At 43.6% G+C, this 27,254-nt stretch overlaps 1 long non-coding RNA gene across 1 annotated transcript in view; it reads right to left on the bottom strand.

The window, feature by feature from the left end:
* Positions 1-315: 315 nt before the first annotated feature.
* The window catches only part of LOC134980011 (uncharacterized), a 37,701-nt gene continuing 10,762 nt past the window's right edge, over positions 316-27,254 (bottom strand). The window contains exon 2 of the long non-coding RNA XR_010190313.1: positions 316-517. This is a non-coding gene — a long non-coding RNA (uncharacterized LOC134980011). The remainder of the gene's footprint in view (positions 518-27,254) is intronic.

The following is a 27,254-nucleotide window of genomic DNA, read 5'->3' as shown; positions in this document are numbered from 1 at the left end:
ATAGAGCAGTTTCATATTCTGTACAATTTAATGCAAATTTGACATAAAGAGAAATAATTGGAATAATTCCCCATATTTCAGCACCTAGACCTGCACCAGTGCTAACTTTTAATTCCCTAGTTGTTTCTCAGTATGAATGCAGCAGATGGCTTCAATTTACAACCATCAACGCATCTAGACTGGGTACATTACATTGCAGAGTTGCGCATTGCACATCTTTATGTACAGAAACAGATTATAAATAATGTCTGTTTTGTTGCAACCATGTGATTATTACTGAATTCTCATCCCTATAAATAAATATATTGCCTCTCATTGTGTTTGATCTGACATCCTTCATTCTCTTTTTTTAACGGATGTATTAAGAGGAGTTAAGAGAGAAAATGATCTCCTGATGTTATTCAGAAACCAGCTTTGCCTCTGACTTATTCATGCATTCTCCCATGTGAGCATTCATCTATTCTTAATAGCTGTTCCGCACTCTCCCTGTTCATCATAATCTCCATGTTCCAGTTTCCTACAAGGAGAACATATGACAAAAGTTATCAGACATTATTTACCACCAGGCCAGAAGCATATTTTATAGAAGCAGAATAATTATCCCATAAGATCTTTCCCACATGCTGGAACTCAGAATGAGACCCAGCTACCACACACTCTCCTTCTGCTGTAGGTTCATTGGGGGAGACGTAGTGCAGCGTAAAGAGTGGAGAAGTTGCCCATAGCAACAAATCAGTTGCTACCTATCATTTATAGAATGTGCTTAATAAATGCTACCCTAAAACTTATTGGTTGCTATAGGCAACATCTCCACTTGTCCATTCTTATGAGTCACCTATAAATGTTAAAAAAATCTGGTAAAATAAAAATGTCATCTTTTGTACAGTATTGCTATTGCGCTAGGTACCATGCTGGCCTATACACATATACAAAAAAGGGGCAGACTAGATGGGCCAAGTGGTTTTTATCTGCCGTCACATTCTATGTTTCTATGTTACGTAGTGTACATATATACCGTGTACATAAATTCATAATGTACAGTATAGAAAGTACATACATACATATATACAGATATACATAGTGTACTTACATATATACAGTACATACATACTGTGATAGAAGCACTGGTAAAGTAAAAAAATGGAGATATGTTTGTTGCAGGTTTCTGGCCTATGTATTTTAAAACTCCAGGAAGATGTTTGTGATTGCTCTGCTGAGAGCTTTTGGGCTTTTGGTAAAAGTTGGATAAGGGTTCCTGGGGTATGGATGCGAGCGAGAAGCGAGTGCTCCATCCACAAGACCGATTTCAGGTATTTAGGCCATTAGCCTAAGGGCAGGCTAATTAGCATTTGCACCTGTAAGAGGTTGATAAAAAGCTGTGTCAGGGGTTGGCTCAGGGTCTCACTACCTGGGGAAATAAGCAGCAGGCCTGTTATGAGACACTGTGATTTACACAGCACTGTGCATATGCCTGTGTTTGTGGTAGGGGCATTAGGTCCTACCATTTGAGAGAGGGAATCTATTATGTTTAGTTAGTGCCCAGACTGGCTAGGATTTATTTTTACAGTATATTTCTGTACTGCACAATAAAATTAGCCACGGCTAGATTGCACACAAAAAAAAACCCTGGACTGGTGTGCTGTTTTGCTGTCTGCTGTGTGTGGAGGTGCCCATCTATCCCAGGAGAGAGTACCCCTATCCTGATCTCCTCACAATATCCCAGTAAAACTATATATGTAATTAGGGGTGCACATGTGGGGAGTTTATTTTATGAATGAATGTGTTTGCAAATAGAGAGATGGCAACCTTCGCAAGATTTGTGGGAAAGTGGACGAAGGCCCCCTGATTATTTTGACGCACAGGGATGGCCTATTTGTCGAAGGTGTAATCGTAGTGGCCATGTGAAACAAGCATGCAACGTTGAAGATCCTTTAAATACCAGTGCACCGAGGCTGGAGCAAATGGAACATGTCTACCCTTGGAAGAAAGACAGCCTAGAGATGTAGAACTGTACCCTGTATATCAGAACCAGATTCAAGGGATTGCCATGCCCATTTCAACAGACCCTGATAACCAAGATCGCACATCCAAAGTTTAGGGCACAGTCATATGTTTCAAAGTGAGCCGTGGTTATTAATTCATAAACCAGAAAGTCACCAAGGAAGATGTGTTCATACATTATACAGCCATCACGAAAAATAACCCTAGAAAGTATCTCTGCGTTGTAGGAGATGGAGAGACAGTCGAGTTTAATATTGTCCAAGGAGTAAAGGGTGTACAGGCAGCTAATGTGAGTTCGAGGCAGCAAATATGCAGCAAATCATAGCCAATCCTGGACTTACCAAACTCCAAGAAGGTACTGCCGAGAGGGTTCTAATCAGCAGTACCCTAACCAGAAATGGTACTATCCCTCATACGCATGGAGGGAGTCATATAGCCACAGAAGGCACTACTCCGGTGTTCCATTACAGAACAAAGTGTTGGAAAGAACATTATGCCAAGATGCAGAGCAACAAGGTAGATAGTGCCTCCAAACATGCCGAGTATTTTCAGACCTCAATTTCTTCAAGAGTCACCTCATCAGAGCCAACCTAAAGTACACTATCGACTGAAGCTATGCACAGCAGGTCTGAAGGAAGACACAGCGAGAATTACAGACTCTCCTTGGCAGAAAGTTTGGGTTCACCCATAGTGAAGCCCCTCGATGACCCAAATGGTTTTATAAGCATGTATTGGCCTGTTGCGTCAGTCATGAAAATTACAGGTTACTGAGAATATGTTTTTGTACCAGAAATGCCAGAATGAAATGTACCAGAAGTTTATATTTGGGGTCCAAATCAGAGCATGTCAGGTTTAAAAAAAAATACAATCACAGTTGTAAATTCATGTCCTTGCAGTTGATAGTGCGTATATGGGATTTATGTGGATGGATTGAAAAACTGGTAAAGAAAACGTAGACCCTGGAAGTACCAAGAACCAACCAACTCTGAATAGCATCCACATTAAAAGTCAGGGTAACCTATTAAGGTGAGAAAGGGGGACCTGCCGGGAGTAAGACGTTGATTGGAGTGGAGTAAATGCCATGCATCACATACTGATCGAATCAGTAAATGATCTCTAAGGATGATGGATGGCCAGAGGAGCGCATTAGAACTTGAAGGAGATTAATCAAATCAATACTGAGCTAACAGCCTGATCTAAGGATACATCTGTATATGTCTTCTTCTCCCCTGCCCAGTCCATCGTGTATCCTTAGTTTGCAGCCAGGGCATAATCCCTAAAACAAGGAAGCTAATAGCTGTTGCAGCTTAAATAAAGTTATGCAAAGGTGTTTATTGGCCCAAATGAACTTACCAGCAGGGCTGCCAAGAGAAATCCTGGGCCCCGGTACAACAATTTTCTGAGGCCCCCTGCCCCCACTGGAGGGGGTGTGACCACAGCATGCTGAGGGCATGGCCATTCCTCTTTGGGGGGGTGTATGCTTCCCAGCCAGGGCAGTACAGAGACTAGCTGTGCCCAGGTACTTTTCAGGGGGCATGGTCTAATCAAAGGAGGTGTGGACCTGGGCCCCCACTGGGCCCCTCTATCAGACCTGGGCCCAGGTAATTTATACCCTCCCCCCCTCTCTCGACACCACTGCTTACCAGTGATGTGCGGTGAGGTGAGGCAGAGCCTTTCTTGTCATATTGATGTATATACCAGAGTTTTGACTGTATAAAGTATATGAAAAATACAAAGAATTTATAAGAAATATTTTCTTTGTATTGTTCTAATCATTGTTATAGTCAACACTCTGGAGTAAATAGTCTATGGCAGGTGCGCCCACCTTTTCTGCACATCTCTGATCAAAACTCACCAATTTTCCAGCAGTATATACTACTGCACCTGTGTATAATGCCCACATGAATCCTTTGGCTCATATATTGCATACCCCCCAACTGTACCTTTTCGGCTGGTACAGTATTGTTTTTTTATGGTCTGTAACAGCCAAAAGGGTCCTTGTACCGGGTTCAGCGTCTCTCCAGTAGTCCCATAGAGTTAAATGGCAGCGCAGCTGGGCCATGCCCCCTATACCCATGGACACGACCCTTTCCTTTTTTGTACTGATTTCTGCAATGTTGGAGGGTATGATATAAGAGTGTACATCTGGCTCTGATACTAGCCAGTGCCTCCTGAGCCATTTACCTCACTGCACATCCCTGGAACTTACTCATTGCCGTGTTGATCATTTGTAAGTTGGTTTTGTTAAGAAGAGGGGCAACATTTAAAGGGAATATAATATACAAGGGAAGTTGACCATCTTTATCAAATGACCGCTGCCCAAATATGACAAAGGCAGCTGGCACCAAGTACAGTATGAAAGTTTGTCAACATTTTCTTAAATAATGAAGGGTGTGAAGGGTGAGAGGGGAAATATCCTAAATATTTCAAGTAGAATGGAAGTCACTTAAAATTTTCAATGTCTCCAGGATGGCCTCACAGGGATCATAAAAGTATAAACACAGGTCTACTGCAAAAGCAAAGGCTTTCAGTTCCACAGGGCCAACAGTGATGCCATGCTACATGGAGCTACGTATGAAATGTCAGGGATCTAGGGCAAAGTTGAAAATGAGTGTGGAATGGAGACACTCCTGCCTAATTCTTCAATAAAACTTAAATTGCTGAGCGTTAAGGCCACTCACAGTGAGGAACACTAATGGATCACGATACAAGGTCTGGAAGACACCCACGAAGTCAGCCCCAAAACCCATAAAAAATTTGATCACAAGACCCTGTCAAATATCTTAATAGTGTAATAAGTCACTACTATATTATTTCATTCAAAACCAATGTGAAAACGAGTCATAGTTGCCACCAGCTGGTGAACATTGCGGTCGGATGACCGACACTTCACAAATCCCTTCTACTAACACTAATTCTAAGTTCGGGGCAAGGGACCCCACCAAGCCAGCGAAGGCCAGACACCCCGGAGGCAGCACACTAGCGAGAGGCTAGGGTGTTAGTAAGTGTTAATATGAAAGAAGCAAAAGGTATGTGTTAAAAAGTGTTACATAGATGAAAGGTATTAATTTAAAAGCAAAAAAGTGTTGTATTAGTAAAACTAATATTTGAAAGTGTTAAAAAAAAGTGCTAGCGAAAAATATGTGTTAGCGAAAAAGCTAAGTTTGTGGATCACTCTGTAGTGTTTTAATTACATTAGTAAGATGTTTCCCAGATCTGTTGCTCCACCTGAAGTATTTGTTTTTCTCATAACCTAAGTTAAGTTGGGCATGTTCCACTCACGGGGTGTAATACAGCTGTTATGCTTCTTTAGCCACTTGACTGGCATAGTCGCATGTGATGCGACTGGAGTCAGGTGTATGTTACCTGGCTTGGTCACATCACATGTGATGCACTGCCAATGATGTGTGCTGCCCTCCCGCTTTCCGGAGCCCCCGATGTTTGCTGCCCCCATTGCACCCCGGACACGGCAGTGTTGCAGCAACATCACTGCCGGAATCTCGCCCCAGAGTGCTGTGTGTTCGGCATACTGGAGCGCATACTTCAGAGAAGCACAGTGCAGCAAAGGGAATGTTTGTTCCTCTCCCAGCACTGATCTCTGCGTGTTTTTTTTTTTTTGTGTTTGCTACCAGGGGGCTGTGGGGTCTACTATTACAGGTTGAGTATCCCATATCCAAATATTCCGAAATACGGAATATTCCGAAATACAGACTTTTTTGAGTGAGAGTGAGATAGTGGAACTTTTGTTTTTTGATGGCTCAATGTACACAAACTTTGTTTAATACACAAAGTTATTAAAAATATTGTATTAAATGACCTTCAGGCTGTGTGTATAAGGTGTATATGAAACATAAATAAATTGTGTGAATGTAGACACACTTTGTTTAATGCACAAAGTTATAAAAAATATTGGCTAAAATTACATTCAGGCTGTGTGTATAAGGTGTATATGTAACATAAATACATTCTGTGCTTAGATTTAGGTCCCGTCACCATGATATCTCATTATGGTATGCAATTATTCCAAAATACGGAAAAATCCGATATCCAAAATACTTCTGGTCCCAAGCATTTTGGATAAGGGATACTCAACCTGTATTGGTATTTGAGACCAGTGGCGGGGCTGGGGGGGTTTCTATTGCAAATGGGGGGAGGGGGGGGATTCATTTTATAATGGGGGCAAAACACCCCTAGATATGTTTTTCTTTACATAAAATATTTTAACTTATTATTAAAAATACTTTTTTTAACTTTAATAAGTAATTTAAAAAAAACTACAATTTCTCAGCATTTTTGTAGGTGAAAAAATTGTCACTTAAGTGGTCGAAGGCCTGACTGGTAGAGGCGGTATCATCTGACAACAGGGCAGAATAGTCAATTGCACCAGAAAAGAACATGACCAGAAGGGCCTTGATATATAACGGGATGTAGTTATGATCCCGGTGATCGGGATCCCGGAGGTCAGCATACAGCCGCCACCGACAGGGGGCCTAGGACTATTCCCACTCGTGGGTGTCCATGACACCCACAGAGTGGGAATAGAACCTGTGGTGTGCGCAGCCAGCCACCGAGCCCGCAACGTGGCAAGCGCAGCGAGCCTGCAAGGGGCTTTGATACGCTCGCCCCCCTGACGGCATTCTGGCAGCCGGGATCCCAGCGTCGGTATGCTGACCCCCGGGATCCCGACTGCCGGTCACCCATACCCAACCCTATATAACTATATACAGTATAACTATAGGCAATTACCTCTCTTGAAGGAAATACATAAAAGTGAAACAGAATAACAGCAACATTCATGAATAAGTATAAAGTACAGAGCAGAGGACATGATGAATACGCTCTACCAATGGTTGTCGTGATATCGGGCAGACAAGCTCTTTAGGAAGCCAGTGACTGATAAAATGTTCCAGGATCTGCAATCATTGGTGGATCTATAATGGGTGCAGTGTGTGCAATACACATGGGCCGCTGAGTCCAGGGGGGCTCACGCTGCACTCATGTTTAATTACCTGTCCGGTGTCCTGCATCGGCGCTGCAACAGAAATCACCCAAAAATTGGTACGGTGCCCAGTTTTCAGGTGATCTGCACATGCACAGTAAGATTAGCAACTGAAAACATGGCAGGCGCCATGTTTCCAGAGATGTGCAATACATTGTGGCAGAGTCTACCTATAGTCTAATGTGACACATTTCTTTCTTTCTTTCTTTCTTTCTTTCTTTCTTTCTTTCTTTCTTTCTTTCTTTCTTTCTTTCTTTCTTCTTTCTTTCTTTCTCTTTCTCACTCTCTCTCTCTCTCTCTCTCTCTCTCTCCTGTCCAAACAACATAGCTTTTTTTTTCTCATAGGAACTCAGAGACATCAAATGACACATTGAAAGATGTTTTCCTGGAATAAAATAAAATAAAAATTACAGAATCTACATTTTCCAAACTCTGGAGATTATATATAAATCTTCCCGTGTTTTTAAAGGTATAAATCAATATGCTGCTGAAGAGGTCATCCAGCTCTGCCCAGAGAAATATCTTGTAGCATGTTTTAATATAAGAGTAACCATTTCCAATCCGCCTCTCTAATAATTTGAGCTCAGTAGCAAAGTATTATTATTATGATTTATATTATTATTATTATTATTATTATTTATTTATAAAACATCATAAAGGGACCACGGTGCCATAGAATGGGATGTAGAGCAGAATCACTACAAATGAAACATTGAACTAACAGCTATGAGTCACATAGTAGAACAAGACAACTACAGATTGAAAAATGAACAAACAGTAACACATTGCATATTACAGAAAGGAAAGTTCACTGGCTCAACATGATGCTGCAGTCAGTGACTGAGGGGTTGGTATCTATGTACCGGTGAACCTCATCCCGGTGGACAGAATCCAGACCGCGATATGCCTGGCGCCGGAATGCCGGCAGCGGGGTGAGCGCAAAAGAGCCACGCTGCGGGCACGGTGGCATGCTATGCGCACCATGCAATGATTTTCCCTCCAAGGGTGTCGTGGTCACCCCAAGAGGGGGAAAAGGTGTCGGTATCCCAGCGCTAGGATCCTGGCAGCCGGGATATTGAATGCATCCCTGGATGAGGCTAGACAGAAGGTGCCTGGCATGGTGAGCAGGTAGACAGGAGAGCGCAGGCAGCAAACCAGGAAAGAGTAAAACTTGGGGAAAGATCATCCTGCCTACGAGAGTTTACAATCTTGGATGCATAAAGGCAGGGCCAGATTAAGCCTTGGGGTGGGGGGGGGGCATTTAAAACAAGGGGCCAGGGGGGTGTATTGTGCATATCTCCCAACATGACCCATTCTAGGTGGGTCAAAATGCTCTTTACCTGGAATTCCCTCTTAATATATGATTGGCTTTACCTGTGTTGAACTGTTTAAATGTCACACCTGGAATCTACTCCAGACCTTTTACCTGCTTAATTGATGATGAAATAACGAGGGAATAGCCCACTCCTGTCCATGAAAAAGCTTTTGAGTCAATTGTCCCATTACTTTTGGTCCCATAAAAAGTGGGAGGCACATATAGAAACCGTTGTAATTCCTACATCGCTCACCTGATTTGGATGTAAATACCCTCAAAATAAAGCGGAAAGTCTGCAATTAAAGCACATCTTGTTTGTTTCATTTCAAATCCATTGTGATGGTGTATAGAGCCCAAAATATGAGAATTGTGTCGATGTCCCAATATTTATGGATCTGACTGTAGATTGAGAAACTTTGTTTCAGGTTAAAAACAAGGAGGAAATGTGTGATCTTTTTAAAACGATGCTAGACAAATATACCCATAAGTGCATCCCCTTGGGCAGTAAAAATAAGAGTATTAAATTCAAACCAATGTGGTTAAACAAAAAGGTAAAGGAAGAAATGGATAAAAAGGGGCGAGCATTCAAAGCTTTCAAATCAGACGGGAAGGCAGAGTCATTCCAGTACTACAAGGAATGTAACAACAAATGCAAAAAGGAAATCAGAGCAGCTAAAATAAAAAAACAAAAGCAAATCACTAAGGAGAGTAAAACTAACCCTAAAAAATTCTTTAAGTAATAAATAGTAAGAGGCTAAAAAGAGAGAATACAGGACCATTAAAAAGCGAACTGGTAATCCTGATAAATGACGACAAAGATAAAGCGGAAATATTGAACAAATTTCCCTCATCAGTGTTTACTAGAGAGGACCAGATTGTGGGATTAGTGAGTAACAATAACAATAGTATCGATAAAGGCCCATTACTTAATACTTATCTGTCTGAGGAAGTAGTCCGGGAATGATTACAAAAAAATTAGGACTAATAAATCTCCAGGTCCAGATAGATACACTCTAGGGTTCTGATGGAGTTAAATTCTGCAATAACAAGGCATCTGTATCTGATTCACTTAGATGGGTATTAAACTTCCTCCTGGTAACTATAGACCGGTTAGTCTGACATCAATAGTGGGGAAACTATTGGAAAGTATACTAAGGGACAGCGTACAGGACTACTTGGAGAACTCCCATGCTATTAATAAGAACCAGCATGATTTTGTGAGAAATAGGTCATGCCAAACTAATTTGATTAACTTCTATGAGATAGTAAGCGACAATCTCGTAATGCAATAGATGGGGTTTATCTGGATTTTGCAAAAGCTTTCGACACAGTACCTCATGGGAGGCTGATTTTCAAATTAAGGAAGCTCAGTATAGGAGACACTATTTGTACACGGTTGAGTAATTGGCTTGATAACAAGGAACAGCGAGTGGTGATTAATGGGATGTTTTCCAGCTGGGCTAAAGTAATTAGTGGAATACCGCAGGGTTCTGTGCTAGGGCCACTATTGTTAAAAATATTTATTAATGACTTAGGAGACTTAGGAGAAGGACTAGTAAGTTCAGTGTCAATTTTTGCAGACGATACTAAAATATGTAGGGTAATCAAGTCAGATGTGGATGTGGAGTCTCTTCAGAGCGATTTATTTAAACTTGAAGTTTGGGCAATGAAATGGTGTATGAGGATTAATGTGAAAAAAATTAAAGTTACGCACTTTGGGACTAAGAATAAACATGCAACCTACCTAAATGGGGAAATAATAGGCAAAACTGTATTAGAAAAGGATTTGGGGGTGTTCATTGATAGTAGATTTAGCGGCAACACACAATGTCAAAGTGCAGCAGCAAAGGCAAATAAGGTGTTAGTATGCATTAAAAGGGGAAGTGAGACAAGAGATGAGAGCGTATTCCTGCCACTGTACAAATCATTGGTACAGCCGCATCTTGAGTATTGTGTACAGTTCTGGGCAACACACTATAAAAAAGACATATTAGAACTTGAAAAGGTTCAGAGGCGAGCTACCAAATTGATTGTTTACTAAGAGACCTTTACACAAAACGCACAGACACCCGCTAAGGCTTGAAGAGAGTAAATTTCGTACTCAGCACAGGAAAGGATTCTTCACTGCAATGGAGTGACTGCATGGTCCATGCTGAATTCAGCAGCATTGCCTATGCTAGTGATATCGATAGATTTTGCTGCATGTAGATCCGGCAGTGATGGGCGAAGTCGCTGACGACCTGCGGGAGTGTGCATTGTCAGGGACATAGTGGAACCCACTGAATGATTTCAATGATTTGTCATTCCGGTCTGCCGGAATCGGGAGGAATGTGAGGATTGGAATATACTGTAAATTGAACAGCAGCTTCTAAACTGAAGTGGAGAGAGGAGGAGATAAGTGGATAAGTGTTTTACAACTTAAGGTGAGAAAATGGTCTGTTCCTGGAAATGTTACGAAGATGGATGTGGCAGGATTGGGAGAGTGACAGAATGTGAGAAATGAAGGGGAGGAAGAGTTAAGTATAACACCCGGGCAGCAGGGGGTCTCCGTCATCTCCCTCGGTTCTGTAGACTCCTCCAACACTGGGAAGCAGCAGCAGGCTGCCCCCAGTGCCTCCTCCTTCCCCCTGCAGCCGGCTGCGTTGATAGGGGGAGGAGATTACCATCCGGGTCCAGGGCTGCCTAGAGGAAGGTATGCCGGGGGGACGGGGGTCGGCATCTGCGGCGGGGCGGCGGAGGTGGCTGGTTGCAGCGTTCAGCGATAAGAAGCCCATAGGCTTCTATAGGGTATCGCCATCCAGAGATGGCGATACCCTGGACGGCAAAAAAACGGCGGTAGGGTCTTAGTACATTTGAAAATGCGGTAATACCCCCGTTTTCGGGGGTTTTATCTCATTTTTCCTTTAGTACATCCCGCCCACAGAGAGGCCCAGAAGGATGAATTAGAAATGACTCTTAGAATTAGCACTGATGTAACCACTTGTCACTGTGTAACAGCATTGAGGTGCATGAGTAGTCAGCTAACATTTTTGCTTGAGCATTTCTCTATCCTAGCTAGCTTATGGGTATGGGCAATACGTATATGGAATACACTGCTAGAGAAGGTTGTAATGGCGGACTCAGTCAATGCGTTTAAAAATGGGTCAGACAAATTTCTGACGGAAAAAGATATTTGAGGCTATAGCCTTTAGCCTAAATAGAATAGGGAATGCAATATAATTCAGGTTGAACGCGATGGACTACTAGTCTTTTTTCAACCTCACCTACTATGTTACTATGTTACTATCTGGCAGATCATCTGCAAGATCTGGCTGGTTGGAATGAAAATCTGTAATGACAATCAACCATTTACTCCCAAACACTTACCTAGAGTCTAGGTAGAGACCGTTTTGTCCATCATGGAATGGGTCATGGTGGAAGGTATGGTATGTGTATATTAAATATATAAACCAATGGTGAATATTAGATTTAAACTAATAGTATAATAATGCCTGAGTACTAGTTATACCTTCACCTTATTAAGAGACAACTATTTTATAAAGTTTTCCTGTAGTAGAACAAACACAACTTAAACAATCAAAAAAATACACATAGAAAAATAAAATCTATAATTTATCTAGCAAAAATGTAATAGCAGCAGCCTCTGTACTAGTTACACACTGGGACAGGACCCAGGAGGACTCTCTGTGTGTGTGTCTCTCTCTCGACCCAAATGCTCTCATTAGATAACAGGTTACTCAGGACCAAGACACCCAGGTGGGGAGGAGGAGAAGCTGGGATCCATGGGTCACTTACAGCTCACTCCCCCCTCCTACCTCTTCTCTGGTCGGGAAGCTCCATTGGTATCTCATGAAACCTGATACTCCTGTATCTCTACCTGCAATGCATACTGTCCAACTCACATTCTGGCAGCCTGGTTCTGCTGCTGCACAAGAGGGAGAGCTAGTGATGTCAGTCCAGCCGGGGGCCCCCTTGACAGAGGGGGACCGGGATATAGTTTACACTGCACCCCCTCCCCCTTAATCTGCCTATGCATAAAAGGTGACAATGAATGAGTGAGTAGGTGTGGAAAGGACAGTAGAGGATTAGTTTAGAGATACTGGTAAGCTTTGATGAAAGGATTTGTTTTAAAGCACTTTTGAAGCCTTGGGGATTAGTGCATAGGCATGGAGATGAGTTTCAATGGTTGGGTTACAACACAGGTGAAGTTTTATTGGCAAGAGTAGGAAGAGGTAATCAGTGGGGAGGTGAGGCAGCTGCAACTGGCAGTGCATGGTGCAGGGTATATGGATCAGGAGATAAGCTGGGTACACACTAGACGATGTGTGTACCCAGTGACATTGCACCTGATGGGACCCAGCAGGGGAGCCAGCATCAGCAAGTGCATACACACTTGCCAATGCCGGCTGCAATGGAGTGACTGCAGGGTCCATGCTGCATTCAGCAGCATTGCCTATGCTAGTGATATTGCTAGATTTTGCTGCATGTAGATCCGGCGGCGATGGGCGATGTTGCTGACGACCTGCAGGAGTGTGCATTGTCAGGGACATAGTGGAACCCACTGAATGATTTCAATGATTTGTCATTCCGGTCTGCCGGAATCGGGAGGAATGTGAGGAATATACTGCAAATTGAACAGCAGTTGTTAAATTTAAGTGGAGAGAGAAGGAGATAAGTGGATAAGTGTTTTACAACTTAAGGTGAGAAAATGGTCTGTTCCTGGAAATGTTACGAAGATGGATGTGGCAGGATTGGGAGAGTGACAGAATGTGAGAAATTAAGGGGAGGGAAGAGTAAACGGGGTACTCACGGAGCGATATTCTAAGCAATCTGACTAGATTGCTTAGAATATAAGCCTGATCGCTCCGTGTGTAGTCCTTACAGCGATAGCGATGCGCAGCCCTGCGCATCGCTATCGCTGCTGCTAGATTTGCCTGCCGCTGGGTGAAGTGAGCGGCCCCCCGTCTCCCCCCGCACGCTCAGCACAGATCGCGCTGTGCTGAGCGGCAAGAGAGATGTGTGCTGAGCGGTTCGCTCAGCACACATCTCTCCCCACATCGGCCCGTCTATATGGATTACACCCGGGCAGCGGATTTGTGGAAGAGAGGAGATAATGATGTCAATGGAGGAGAGGAGATGAAGTGTTCCCTGGAGAGAGGGAAGATAGTTACGTTTTCAGGACATTAAAAAGGAGATAGTAGACAACTGGAGAAAGAAGAGACTTAAGAATAGACTTAGAGGAGATATAAATTTGGGCGGCATCAGAAAAAAAGTAGCTGAAAAGAACACCAAAGGAGTGTACAAGGAGAAAAGAAGGGGGAGAAAATGTACTTCAATAAGTAAAGAAGAAGAGGTGGGCTCAAGGAAGAGACAGATGGAATGAATTGAAAGATAGTAGGTAAACCAGGGGAGGCTGGAGTCAAACAGAACCATTGCGTTTAGGGTGGTCCACAGTGTTGAAAGCCACAGAGAGGTCCAGAAGTATGAATGAGAAATGACTCTTAGAATTAGCACTGATGTAACCACTTGTCACTGTGTAGCAGCATTGAGGTGCATGAGTAGTCAGCTAACATTTTTGCTTGAGCATTTCTCTATCTTAGCTAGCTTATGGGTGTGGGCAACTAGTGACTAAGGCAGTGTTTCCCAAACTGGGTGCCGGGTCAGCCTGGGGTGCCTTGGTGCACTTACACTGTGTTGGTGGTCCAGGATCAATTCAAATTGTTTATGGTCAGTGTAATAGGCAAAACCAGTGCTTATAGCAAACAGAAGCGAATCCTGTCCCTCACCACATAACTGAACCTAGGGGTGACAAATAAGGGGACAAATAAATACTATTTACTTAATTGAATATTTGTTTCTGAATTTCTCAATAAGAAACTGTTGGCCTAAGGGTGCCGTGAAAAAATTCTGATAATATAGGGCGCTGTGATTCAAAAAAGATTTGGAACCCCTGGACTAAGGGGTTCCCACTCATGTTAGCTTTACAGCAAAGTTTTTTTCTAATAGGGGACACAGGCGCTGATACAGTATGAGGTTATATTACAATAAGTTAGACCATCATGATTCCAATATATGTTCTCAGCAGGGAAATGAGGTGAGCTAAAAGGCTCAGGAAGCACTGGCTAGCACCAGAGCCAGATTTACATACAATATATGAGCCAAAGGGTATATCTGGGCATTATACACAGGTGCAGCAGTATAAACTCCTGGAAATTTAGTGAGTTTTGATCAGAGATGTGCGGAAGAGGTAGGCATGGGAGGCACTGCCTCACCTGCCATAGATTTTTTACTCCAGAGTTTTGGCTATAAAAATAATTAGAATAATGCACAGAAGATATTTCAAACATATTCTTTGTACTGTATTTATCATATACTTTATACAGTCAAAACTCTGGCAAAAACGTTAGTATGATAGGAAAGGCTCTGCCTCACCTGCCTCACCCCACCGCACGTCACTGGTTCTCAACTCCTCCATTGGTTCTAAATGATAAGTGGTGATAAATGATGATAAATGATAATGGAAACATCTTGTTCTCCACTACCGTGCAGTACGTGAGTAATTGGGTTATGAATATGACAAGGAAAACAAAAATCCATACATCTCCTTGGTAGTTCTTGTTGTCGCACACGCTTCTATGCAAACAAATAATAGGTACAGGTTGAGTCTCCCTTATCCAAAATGCTTGGGACCAGAGGTATTTTGGAATAATTGCATACCATAATGAGATATCATGGTGATGGGACCTAAATCTAAGCACAGAATGCATTTATGTTACATATACAACTTATACACACAGCCTGAAGGTCATTTTAGCCAATATTTTTAATAACTTTGTGCATTAAACAAAGTGTGTCTACATTCACACAATTCATTTATGTTTCATATACACCTTATACACACAGCCTGAAGGTCATTTAATACAATATTTTTAATAACTTTGTGTATTAAACAAAGTTTGTGTACATTGAGCCACCAGAAAACAAAGGTTTCACTATCTCAGTCCCACTCAAAAAAGTCCGTATTTCGAAATATTACGTATTTCGGAATATTTGGATATGGGATACTCAAACCTGTATTATTCAGGTGCTTAGAGAAATGGGTCTTCAACCTCTAGAACACCAGCAGTCAGCAAGGAAGGTGTGTGCATCCCCACCATACGGAGACAAATAAAGATGTATACAGAATGTGCCCTAGGTGGTTATGGTAACAAAATGTACTGTATATTAATGTCTAGTATATATAATGTTCTTAATTTATTATCACAAAAACATATTCATTAAAGGACAAACTCCTGTAAGAAGGAGGTCACATGAAAACAATAAGAAATTTGTAAAAAATAAGAATTTACTTACCGATAATTCTATTTCTCATAGTCCGTAGTGGATGCTGGGGACTCCGAAAGGACCATGGGGAATAGCGGCTCCGCAGGAGACTGGGCACAAAAGTAAAAGCTTTAGGACTACCTGGTGTGCACTGGCTCCTCCCCCTATGACCCTCCTCCAAGCCTCAGTTAGGATACTGTGCCCGGACGAGCGTACACAATAAGGAAGGATTTTGAATCCCGGGTAAGACTCATACCAGCCACACCAATCACACCGTACAACTTGTGATCTGAACCCAGTTAACAGCATGATAACAGAGGAGCCTCTGAAAAGATGGCTCACAACAATAATAACCCGATTTTTGTAACAATAATTATGTACAAGTATTGCAGACAATCCGCACTTGGGATGGGCGCCCAGCATCCACTACGGACTATGAGAAATAGAATTATCGGTAAGTAAATTCTTATTTTCTCTGACGTCCTAGTGGATGCTGGGGACTCCGAAAGGACCATGGGGATTATACCAAAGCTCCCAAACGGGCGGGAGAGTGCGGATGACTCTGCAGCACCGAATGAGAGAACTCCAGGTCCTCCTCAGCCAGGGTATCAAATTTGTAGAATTTAGCAAACGTGTTTGCCCCTGACCAAGTAGCTGCTCGGCAAAGTTGTAAAGCCGAGACCCCTCGGGCAGCCGCCCAAGATGAGCCCACTTTCCTTGTGGAATGGGCTTTTACAGATTTTGGCTGAGGCAGGCCTGCCACAGAATGTGCAAGCTGAATTGTACTACAAATCCAACAAGCAATAGTCTGCTTAGAAGCAGGAGCACCCAGCTTGTTGGGTGCATACAGGATAAACAGCGAGTCAGATTTTCTGACTCCAGCCGTCCTGGAAACATATATTTTCAGGGCCCTGACTACGTCCAGTAACTTGGAATCCTCCAAGTCCCTAGTAGCCGCAGGCACCACAATAGGCTGGTTTTAGTGAAATGCTGAAACCACCTTAGGGAGAAATTGAGGACGAGTCCTCAATTCTGCCCTGTCCGTATGAAAAATTAGGTAAGGGCTTTTATAGGATAAAGCCGCCAATTCTGAAACACGCCTGGCTGAAGCCAGGGCTAACAGCATTACCACTTTCCATGTGAGATATTTTAAGTCCACAGTGGTGAGTGGTTCAAACCAATGTGATTTTAGGAACCCCAAAACTACATTGAGATCCCAAGGTGCCACTGGAGGCACAAAAGGAGGCTGTATATGCAGTACTCCCTTGACAAACGTCTGAACTTCAGGAACTGAAGCTAGTTCTTTTTGGAAGAATATTGACAGGGCCGAAATTTGAACCTTAATGGACCCTAATTTTAGGCCCATAGACAGTCCTGTTTGCAGGAAATGCAGGAAACGACCCAGTTGAAATTCCTCTGTAGGGGCCTTCCTGGCCTCACACCACGCAACATATTTACGCCAAATACGGTGATAATGTTGCACAGTTACATCCTTCCTGGCTTTGATCAGGGTAGGGATGACTTCATCCGGAATGCCTTTTTCCTTCAGGATCCGGCGTTCAACCGCCATGCCGACAAACGCAGCCGCGGTAAGTCTTGGAACAGACATGGTCCCTGCTGGAGCAGGTCCTTTCTTAGAGGTAGAGGCCACGGGTCTTCCGTGAGCATCTCTTGAAGTTCCGGGTACCAAGTCCTTCTTGGCCAATCCGGAGCCACGAGTATAGTCCTTACTCCTCTCCTTCTTATGATTCTCAGTACCTTGGGTATGAGAGGCAGAGGAGGGAACACATACACTGACTGGTACACCCACGGTGTTACCAGAGCGTCCACAGCTATTGCCTGAGGGTCCCTTTACCTGGCGCAATATCTGTCCAGTTTTTTGTTGAGGCGGGACGCCATCATGTCTACCTTTGGTTTTTCCCAACGGTTCACAATCATGTGGAAGACTTCTGGGTGAAGTCCCCACTCCCCCGGGTGGAGGTCGTGTCTGCCGAGGAAGTCTGCTTCCCAGTTGTCCACTCCCGGAATGAACACTGCTGACAGTGCTATCACATGATTTTCCGCCCAGCGAAGAATCCTTGCAACTTCCGTCATTGCCCTCCTGCTTCTCGTGCCGCCCTGTCTGTATACGTGGGTGACTGCCGTGATGTTGTCCGACTGGATCAACACTGGCTGACCCTGAAGCAGAGGCCTTGCCTGACTTAGGGCATTGTAAATGGCCCTTAGTTCCAGGATATTTATGTGAAGTGACTGTCCAGAATCATCCCTAGGAACAGCAGACGTGTCGTCGGAATCAGCTGCGATTTTGGAATATTTAGAATCCATCCGTGCTGTCGTAGTACTACTTGAGATAGTGCTACTCCGACCTCTAACTGTTCTCTGGACCTTGCCCTTATCAGGAGATCGTCCAAGTAAGGGATAATTAAGACGCCTTTTCTTCGAAGAAGAATCATCATTTCGGCCATTACCTTGGTAAAGACCCGGGGTGCCGTGGACAATCCAAACGGCAGCGTCTGAAACTGATAGTGACAGTTCTGTACCACAAACCTGAGGTACCCTTGGTGAGAAGGGCAAATTGGGACATGGAGGTAAGCATCCTTGATGTCCAGAGACACCATATAGTCCCCTTCTTCCAGGTTCGCTATCACTGCTCTGAGTGATTCCATCTTGAATTTGAACCTTTGTATGTAAGTGTTCAAGGATTTCAGATTTAAAATAGGTCTCACCGAGCCGTCCGGCTTCGGTACCACAAACAGCGTGGAATAATACCCCTTTCCCTGTTGTAGGAGGGGTACCTTGATTATCACCTGCTGGGAATACAGCTTGTGAATGGCTTCCAATACTGCCTCCCTGTCGGGGGGAGACGTTGGTAAAGCAGACTTCAGGAACCGGCGAGGGGGAGACGTCTCGAATTCCAATTTGTACCCCTGAGATACTACCTGCAGGATCCAGGAGTCCACTTGCGAGTGAGCCCACTGCGCGCTGAAATTCTTGAGACGGGCCCCCACCGTGCCTGAGTCCGCTTGTAAGGCCCCAGCGTCATGCTGAGGACTTGGCAGAAACGGGGGAGGGCTTCTGTTCGTGGGAAGAGGCTGTCTGCTGCAGTCTTTTTCCCCTTCCTCTGCCCCGGGGCAGATATGAGTGGCCTTTTGCCCGCTTGCCCTTATGGGGACGAAAGGACTGAGCCTGAAAAGACGGTGTCTTTTTCTGCTGAGAGGTGACCTGGGGTAAAAAGGTGGATTTCCCAGCCGTTGCCGTGGCCACCAGGTCCGATAGACCGACCCCAAATAACTCCTCCCCTTTATACGGCAATACTTCCATATGCCGTTTGGAATCCGCATCACCTGACCACTGTCGCGTCCATAACCCTCTTCTGGCAGAAATGGACAGCGCACTTACTCTTGATGCCAGAGTGCAAATATCCCTCTGTGCATCTCGCATATATAGAAATGCATCCTTTAAATGCTCTATAGTCAATAATATATTGTCCCTGTCCAGGGTATCAATATTTTCAGTCAGGGAATCCGACCAAGCCACCCCAGCACTGCACATCCAGGCTGAGGCGATTGCTGGTCGCAGTATAATACCAGTATGTGTGTATATACTTTTTAGGATATTTTCCAGCTTCCTATCAGCTGGTTCCTTGAGGGCGGCCGTATCAGGAGACGGTAACGCCACTTGTTTTGATAAGCGTGTGAGCGCCTTATCTACCCTAGGGGGTGTTTCCCAACGCGCCCTAACCTCTGGCGGAAAAGGGTATAATGCCAATAATTTTTTAGAAATTAGCAGTTTTTTATCGGGGGAAACCCACGCTTCATCACACACCTCATTTAATTCATCTGATTCAGGAAAAACTACGGGTAGTTTTTTCACACCCCACATAATACCCTTTTTTGTGGTACTTGTAGTATCAGAAATGTTCAAAACCTCCTTCATTGCCGTGATCATGTAACGTGTGGCCCTACTGGAAAATACGTTTGTTTCCTCACCGTCGACACTGGAGTCAGTGTCTGTGTCTGTGTCTGTGTCGACCATCTGAGGTAACGGGCGCTTTAGAGCCCCTGACGGTGTTTGAGACGCCTGTACAGGTATTAACTGATTTGCCGGCTGTCTCATGTCGTCAACAGTCTTTTGTAAAGTGCTGACACTATCACGTAATTCCTTCCATAAGACCATCCAGTCAGGTGTCGACTCCCTAGGGGGTGACATCACTAATACAGGCAATTGCTCCGCCTCCACACCATTTTCCTCCTCATACATGTCGACACAACGTACCGACACACAGCACACACACAGGGAATGCTCTGATAGAGGACAGGACCCCACTAGCCCTTTGGGGAGACAGAGGGAGAGTTTGCCAGCACACACCAGAGCGCTATATATATACAGGGATAACCTTATATAAGTGTTTCTCCCTGATATAGCTGCTGTATATATTTATCTGCCAAATTAGTGCCCCCCCTCTCTTGTTTTACCCTGTTTCTGTAGTGCAGGACTGCAGGGGAGAGTCAGGGAGCTTTCCTCCAACGGAGCTGTGAGGAAAAAATGGCGCCAGTGTGCTGAGGAGATAGGCTCCGCCCCCTTCTCGGCGGCCTTTCTCCCGCTTTTTTATGGAAAAATTGGCAGGGGTTAAATGCATCCATATAGCCCAGGAGCTATATGTGATGTATTTTTTTTGCCATATAAGGTGTTTTTATTGCGTCTCAGGGCGCCCCCCCCCCCAGCGCCCTGCACCCTCAGTGACCGGAGTGTGAAGTGTGCTGAGAGCAATGGCGCACAGCTGCGGTGCTGTGCGCTACCTTATTGAAGACAGGACGTCTTCTGCCGCCGATTTTCCGGACCTCTTCAGTCTTCTGGCTCTGTAAGGGGGCCGGCGGCGCGGCTCTGGGACCCATCCATGGCTGGGCCTGTGATCGTCCCTCTGGAGCTAATGTCCAGTAGCCTAAGAAGCCCAATCCACTCTGCACGCAGGTGAGTTCGCTTCTTCTCCCCTTAGTCCCTCGGTGCAGTGAGCCTGTTGCCAGCAGGTCTCACTGAAAATAAAAAACCTACTTTAAACTTTTACTCTAAGCAGCTCAGGAGAGCCCCTTAGTATGCACCCTTCTCGTTCGGGCACAAAAATCTAACTGAGGCTTGGAGGAGGGTCATAGGGGGAGGAGCCAGTGCACACCAGGTAGTCCTAAAGCTCTTACTTTTGTGCCCAGTCTCCTGCGGAGCCGCTATTCCCCATGGTCCTTTCGGAGTCCCCAGCATCCACTAGGACGTCAGAGAAATATAACAAATATTATACACATCAAATACTAACATAATTATAATTAACAAGCCGATGCATTAGGTCAGTGGTTCCCAAACTTTCTTGAATCATGGCGCCCTAAAGTATCAGCATTTTTTTTTGACACCCCAAAGATAAGGTAAAAGTTTTTTTCTTGATAAACATGGGAAAAAAATATGAAATATTAAATTAAGTAAATTGTGCCTGTCTGTCATCCTTAGGGTCAGTTATGTGGTGGAGTACAGTTGTGCTTCTCATTGTCCACATGGTTTATGATTAGCAGCCACTAGCACTGGTTTTGCCTCTCACTTTGACCATAAACAATTTGATTTGCTACTGGACCACCAACCGGAGGAACCCCTGCAGAAGCCTTGCAGCACCTCAGGGTGCCTAGGCACACAGTTTGTGAACCACTGTATTAGTGCATAATACAGTATGATTGGCTCAAAACTATATAAGAAGCCTCAGTTTTTGCAGTTGGTTTGGAATTTGTCAACTGTTGTTAGATAGATTAGGTTTGGGGAATTTTTGTGATTGGACAGGATTGGCCTATCAGGGAACTGTAAGGAGTAGCATGTGTGTGCTCACAAGGCTGGTGTGAGCTTGGAATCCATCTTGCAGGATGGTGTTTGCCCCTTCCTCCCCATAGTTCTCTTACTCGTTCTGTTCTTACTCTTTGTTTATATGGTGCTCTTACGTGGGAAGGCGATACAAACCAGCGGCCACATTAGGTGTAAGTAGCCGTTGTGGAGCACATATAAAGAAACAAAGAAATACCCTAAGGTATTACTACTCCCAGGCGCTAGATAAGAGGTTCACCACAGCAGCTATATATAAACAGGGGTTGGTCAGACCCCTAAACAATAGGCAGTTACAAAGGATACTAGCGCTTATTGGTCACAAAAAAAAACTTAAAAAAAAAAGTTGCTTGTATGCAACGAAAAACGTTGGTGAGACCTGCTTTATAGTGTCTACTCCCTACTCCTTGGAAATATTGGACCTGGACCAAGTCCCCGCGGAATATCCATCATTGGACCATACAAGGACATTCCTAATATACCGTGGAAAGCTACAATTTATCACCCACCGAGGAACAGCCATCTTGCGGACGCAGATTCACCTAATTACCTCGAGAGATGTTGGTGGTAACTATAATCCTCGGATAGGACATTGAGCCTTAGAAATCAAGGGGACTTTCCTAGGAACAGGTTCATTACATCATCAATGGGAGTAACACTATTTACTATTCTCATATTGTTTTTATATGGCATTGACCACCTATGTTCATTGCATTCAATTTTTATCACGCTCAAAATATATTTTTATAATAAATTGTGATTTATTTATTTTTTTGTGACCAATAAGTGCTAGTATCCTTTGTATCTGCCTGTTGTGGAGCACATGCCCTGTGAGGGGCGGCTAGTATGGCCTACCTCAGCGGGAAGACTCTGAGAATCTGTCCCTGCGAAGTGCGAACACGCTCGTAATGTCTGTTAGACGGGGTTGTGGGTCTTCGCAGCTCAGTATACACGTATCACAGGGGGAGCTCATCAGTAGCCTCCTATTTTAGTTCAGAATCATTTGGCTGGAGCTGAGTGTTTGTAGTGACCTTCTTTGCTCCACCAAAATTAAGTAAAAGCTCAGGGTCATACCTTTAATAAGTCAAGTCATGACCTTTAAACCAAAGGAGCCTGTGTCCGTGTGGTTATTTCTAGTGATAAGGTAGTTAAATAAGTTGTACATATGTTTTAATTGCAATAAAGTTATGGACGCCTTAATTAATTAGAATGCTGTATGTGGGATAAAAACAAAAAAGGGAACCATATGTTGCACATTATTCCCCAATAATACACTTATATGCAGTGACTACACTCCACAAGTGTTACCTGGAACCTTCCGGTTCCCAATTAAAATACTGTCCAGAATAATCCATTTATGTGTCATTTATAGTACAGATAAAACTGTTGTCTTTTCAGAAGGTTGAATACTTCTGCAAGCCACTGTATACTCAGCATACAGCAATTCCATATTGATGAAGGTACTAATTGAGATATAACATACTTGCCTACCTGACCCTCTCCATGAGGGAGAAAATGCTCTGTTCCTGGACTTTCCTGGTAATGTATGATTGCCATCACCTGTGGTGAAACACCTTTCATATCAATTAACTACCTCACCGCAGGTGATGGCAATCATACATTATCAGGAAAGTCCAGGAACAGAGCATTTTCTCCCTCATGGAGAGTGTCAGGTAGGCAAGTATGAGATATAAAGTCTCTCTCTCTCAGTCAGTGCACCTCTAAACAATTCAGGATCAGCTATGGAATGGATGGGTGTAATAACCATTCAGCTCTAAGAAGCTACAGCTCCTGTCCACCACAACCACGATTGCAGTGTCCACAAAGAATACTCAAGCCCAGTTTCTTTATACCTGGATTTCTATGTGCCCTGGTGCATAATTCCACCAAGCGGTATCTTCTGCAGAGCTCTTATATGACTTTCTCAAAGTTTTAGCTGCTGTCAAAAAAACAATCAGTCTCTTAATGCATCTGCCTTCTCTATAGCACAGGTTCTCAAACTGGGTCCTCAGGACCCCACACAGTGCATGTTTTCCAGGTCTCCTCACAGAATACCAAGTGAAAGAATTAGCTCCACCTGTGAACATTTTAAAATGTGTCAGTGAGTAATTAATACACCTGTGCTCCTGCTGGGTTACCTGCAAAACATGCACTGTGTGGGGTCCTGAGGACCGAGTTTGAGAACCTGTGCTCTATAGCATAGGTTCTCAAACTCGGTCCTCAGGACCCCACACAGTGCATGTTTTGCAGGTAACCCAGCAGGTGCACAGGTGTATTAATTACTCACAGACACATTTTAAAAGGTCCACAGGTGGAGCTAATTATTTCACTTGTGATTCTGTGAGGAGACCTGCAAAACATGCACCGTGTGGGGTCCTGAGGACCGAGTTTGAGAACCTGTGCTCTATTGGATAGAACAGACCGCATGCTGGGCAGAATTAGTGAAACATAATTTAACAATATTTTCTGGTAAATTACTGTAACACACTAATACATTGACTTTTGCTTACTAAGAATATATGATTGGCTTTATACCACATTTTCAATTTTGTTACCTTCCCTCTATAATTGAGGGATATTTTAGTGACATATTGCACATCTATTATGCATGATATTATATGTTAGGAGAACCAAGAGAGGAAAATGTACTCTAATCATAAAATGCCTAAGAATCTCACGTTATAACAATCCTCTAGACTACCATAGATATTTCCAGTGGGATATGGAAAATTTCTGATTGCAAGATTCCATATGGAGATTCAGAAGTGTATTCAATAGATTAAGAGAACACATAGATGTGGAACTCACCACCAAATGTATAGATTCCAGCAGTTACTTCTTATCAAAATGATCAACTTGGACAATTACTTACGTTTAATGGCCAACATATGGAATAACTTCTCGGCCGCTTTGCTTGCCTCCTATTTGTGTGGGGTTCAATGCCTCTCATTCGCTTTCAGGAAGATTATCAGATTACTTATGAAGTTTATCTACATTTTTTAGTAAGTGTATCTTTCCCATTATCCTTCTGCTTGGGACTGTAAATATTAACAATAAATGTGACTACATGGCTTCTACAGTAGGTTGCGCAGACACGAGGGCAGAGATCACTGTTGAAGCCTTGAGGAAACAATAGGGAATAAAGCCTGCCTTTCCCAATCTTTTCAGCACACACGCTCTAAACTTTACATGCTGTATCAGATGTCTAGCCTGCAATTCCTAGAATGCCTTGGGATGTAAGGAACAAGGCTGTACAGCCATAGTTTGAGCAGTTTATTAGCCTTATCATTACTGCACATTTGTCTTGCTTTTTTAGTCATTGATCTTCATAACCAAATGTAATTCTGAACATAAATCTGGAATATATTAAAATGAACCTATTACACATCAGGCTTAACAGATATTGTACTGTAACATGAGCTGTGCCTTGCTGAAAATGCCATACAGTTTGGATTATTTTAGTGCCTTTTTTTTTTAAAGTTATTTTTATTGCAAAGCTTCATACAAAACCATACAAAATATGGAATACGGTACATAGAAATCCAATTGCATTGTAATAGATGCGACCTGAACATCAATGGAAGCAGTGCGGTTTTAATATATAGTATAAAGTTCAAAAAATAAGGAACCATATAAAAGAAAAACTGAGAAAGGAAATGAGAACAGAGGTAATGATAAAGGAAAGGAAAGGAGGAGGATAGATGAGGAAGATAGAGAAAAGGACGAAAAAAGAGAAGAAAAAGGAAGAAGAGAAAGAGGGGACCACCGAGCCAAAACGCACTAGAATCAGAGTTGGGCCTATGAAATAGATGGTTATTGCATAGATTAGCCTAAGTCTTTCTATATCAATATCTTTAGGTCCCAGAAGATGGGGTGGCAAAGTAGGCAAACCACGGGGACCATATTTTCTCAAATTTGTTGCTAGAATAATGTAAGACATGGGTGATTTTTTTCCATAGAGATAATATATACGTTATGGTAAGAACTTACCGTTGATAACGGTATTTCTCCTAAGTCCACAGGTTCCACAGGATAACAATGGGATATGATGGAGCGACAGCGGATTGGCACCAAACGATCAAAAGCTTTCTGGCCTCCCAGGATGCAACGGGCCCGTCCATAGATCCCGCCCAACTGTTCAGGCAAATCAGTTGTATTCCAAAGCACAAGGCAGGAGCATCATGTAGAGCCCTAATCAGGCGAGAACACACATGCACACCCTTCCATACAAGAAGAAAGCGGTTAGTGAGTAGAAGGATCCTCAAATCAGGAGCGTCAGGGTGGGATCCCTGTGGATCCTGTGGACTTAGGAGAAATACCATTATCAACGGTAAGTTCTTACCATAACGTATATTTCTCCAGCAGGATCCACAGGTTATCCACAGGATAACAAAGGGATTTCCCAAAGCAATTTAGTGGTGGGGATGCTCCTGATTGGACAGGAGAACCTTACGCTTGAATTCAGCGTCATGAGAAGCAAAAGATTCCAAGGCATAATGACTAATGAATGTGTTAATGGAAGACCATGTGGCTGCCATACATATCTGTTCTGCTGAAGCACCATGTTGTGCTGCCCATGAAGGACCTACCTTACGAGTAGAGTGAGCAGAGACATTAACCGGAACAGGGAGATCAACTTTAGAATCTGAAATCGTCATTCGAAGCCATCTTGCCAGCGTCTGTTTAGTAGCAGGCCATCCTCTCTTGTGAAATCCGTAGAGAATGAAGAGAGAATCTGTTTTTCTGATAGCACTGGTACGATCCACGTAGATCCTTAATGCCCGGACTACGTCCAGCGAGGCATCTCCCGCAGAAAGTCCCGATACCTGAAAAGCCAGGACTACAATTTATTCGTTAAGGTGGAATTTAGACACCACCTTCGGAAGATACCCAGACCTAGTTCTGAGAACTGCTTTATCTGGATAAAAAAATCAGAAATGGGGAACGACATGACCAGGAGAGCATCTGACTCCCCACTGCTGACATCAACTCCAGGGATCGCGGCCTCATGCTATTCCTGATGCCTAAAAACCCTAAGGCCTAGTGCTGGTGCACCCGTGGTGGCGGCAAGTCAGCTACTGTTTGGTAGTCTCCTCCCAAAACAGTGCAGCTGTGTCCATATTCCATCATGCTACGCGGAACCGATGCCTTACCTTCTCTCCGTGCTCCGGCCAAAGCCTGGTAACGTCTGATGGACCTGATAGTATATCCGACACAGACGCCCGCCGAAACAGCACTGCACTCGTGGGTAAGCGTTGTCGCGACCCGGCGGAGAGTTGTTGGAGCGACTCTTTCCAATATGCGTATAAGACGCTGTTTAGAAAGATCACTCAAAAAATAGTAAGCCTATAAAAATAAAATAAGAAAGTTTGGGGCTGCTAAAGAAACAGTAGCCCTCTGACCATGGTCCGGCTCCTGCCATACCAAACAAAAAAATGGTTTGCCTGAGCCAGTGGGCGGGATATATGGACGGGCCCCTTGCATCCTGGGAGGCCAGAAAGCTTTTGATCGTTTGGTGCCAATCCGCTGTCGCTTCATCATATCCCATTTCTAACATATTCTTTGTATTTTTCATATAGTTTCAATACTATACAGTCAAAACTCTGGCACAAATGTTAGTATGACAGGAAAGGCTCTGCCTCACCTCACCGCACTCACTGAAGTGGACAGAGATATAGGGGTCTATTTACTAAGCCTTGGATGGAGATAAAGGGGGTAATTCCGAGATGAGCGTAGCTGTGCTAAATTTAGCACAGCTACGTTCAC

This window comes from Pseudophryne corroboree, chromosome 12 (assembly GCF_028390025.1).
Source record: "Pseudophryne corroboree isolate aPseCor3 chromosome 12, aPseCor3.hap2, whole genome shotgun sequence".
Lineage (NCBI taxonomy): Eukaryota > Metazoa > Chordata > Amphibia > Anura > Myobatrachidae > Pseudophryne > Pseudophryne corroboree.
The sequence above is the reverse complement of the archived record's forward strand: the minus strand, read 5'-3'. Positions and strand labels throughout refer to the sequence as shown.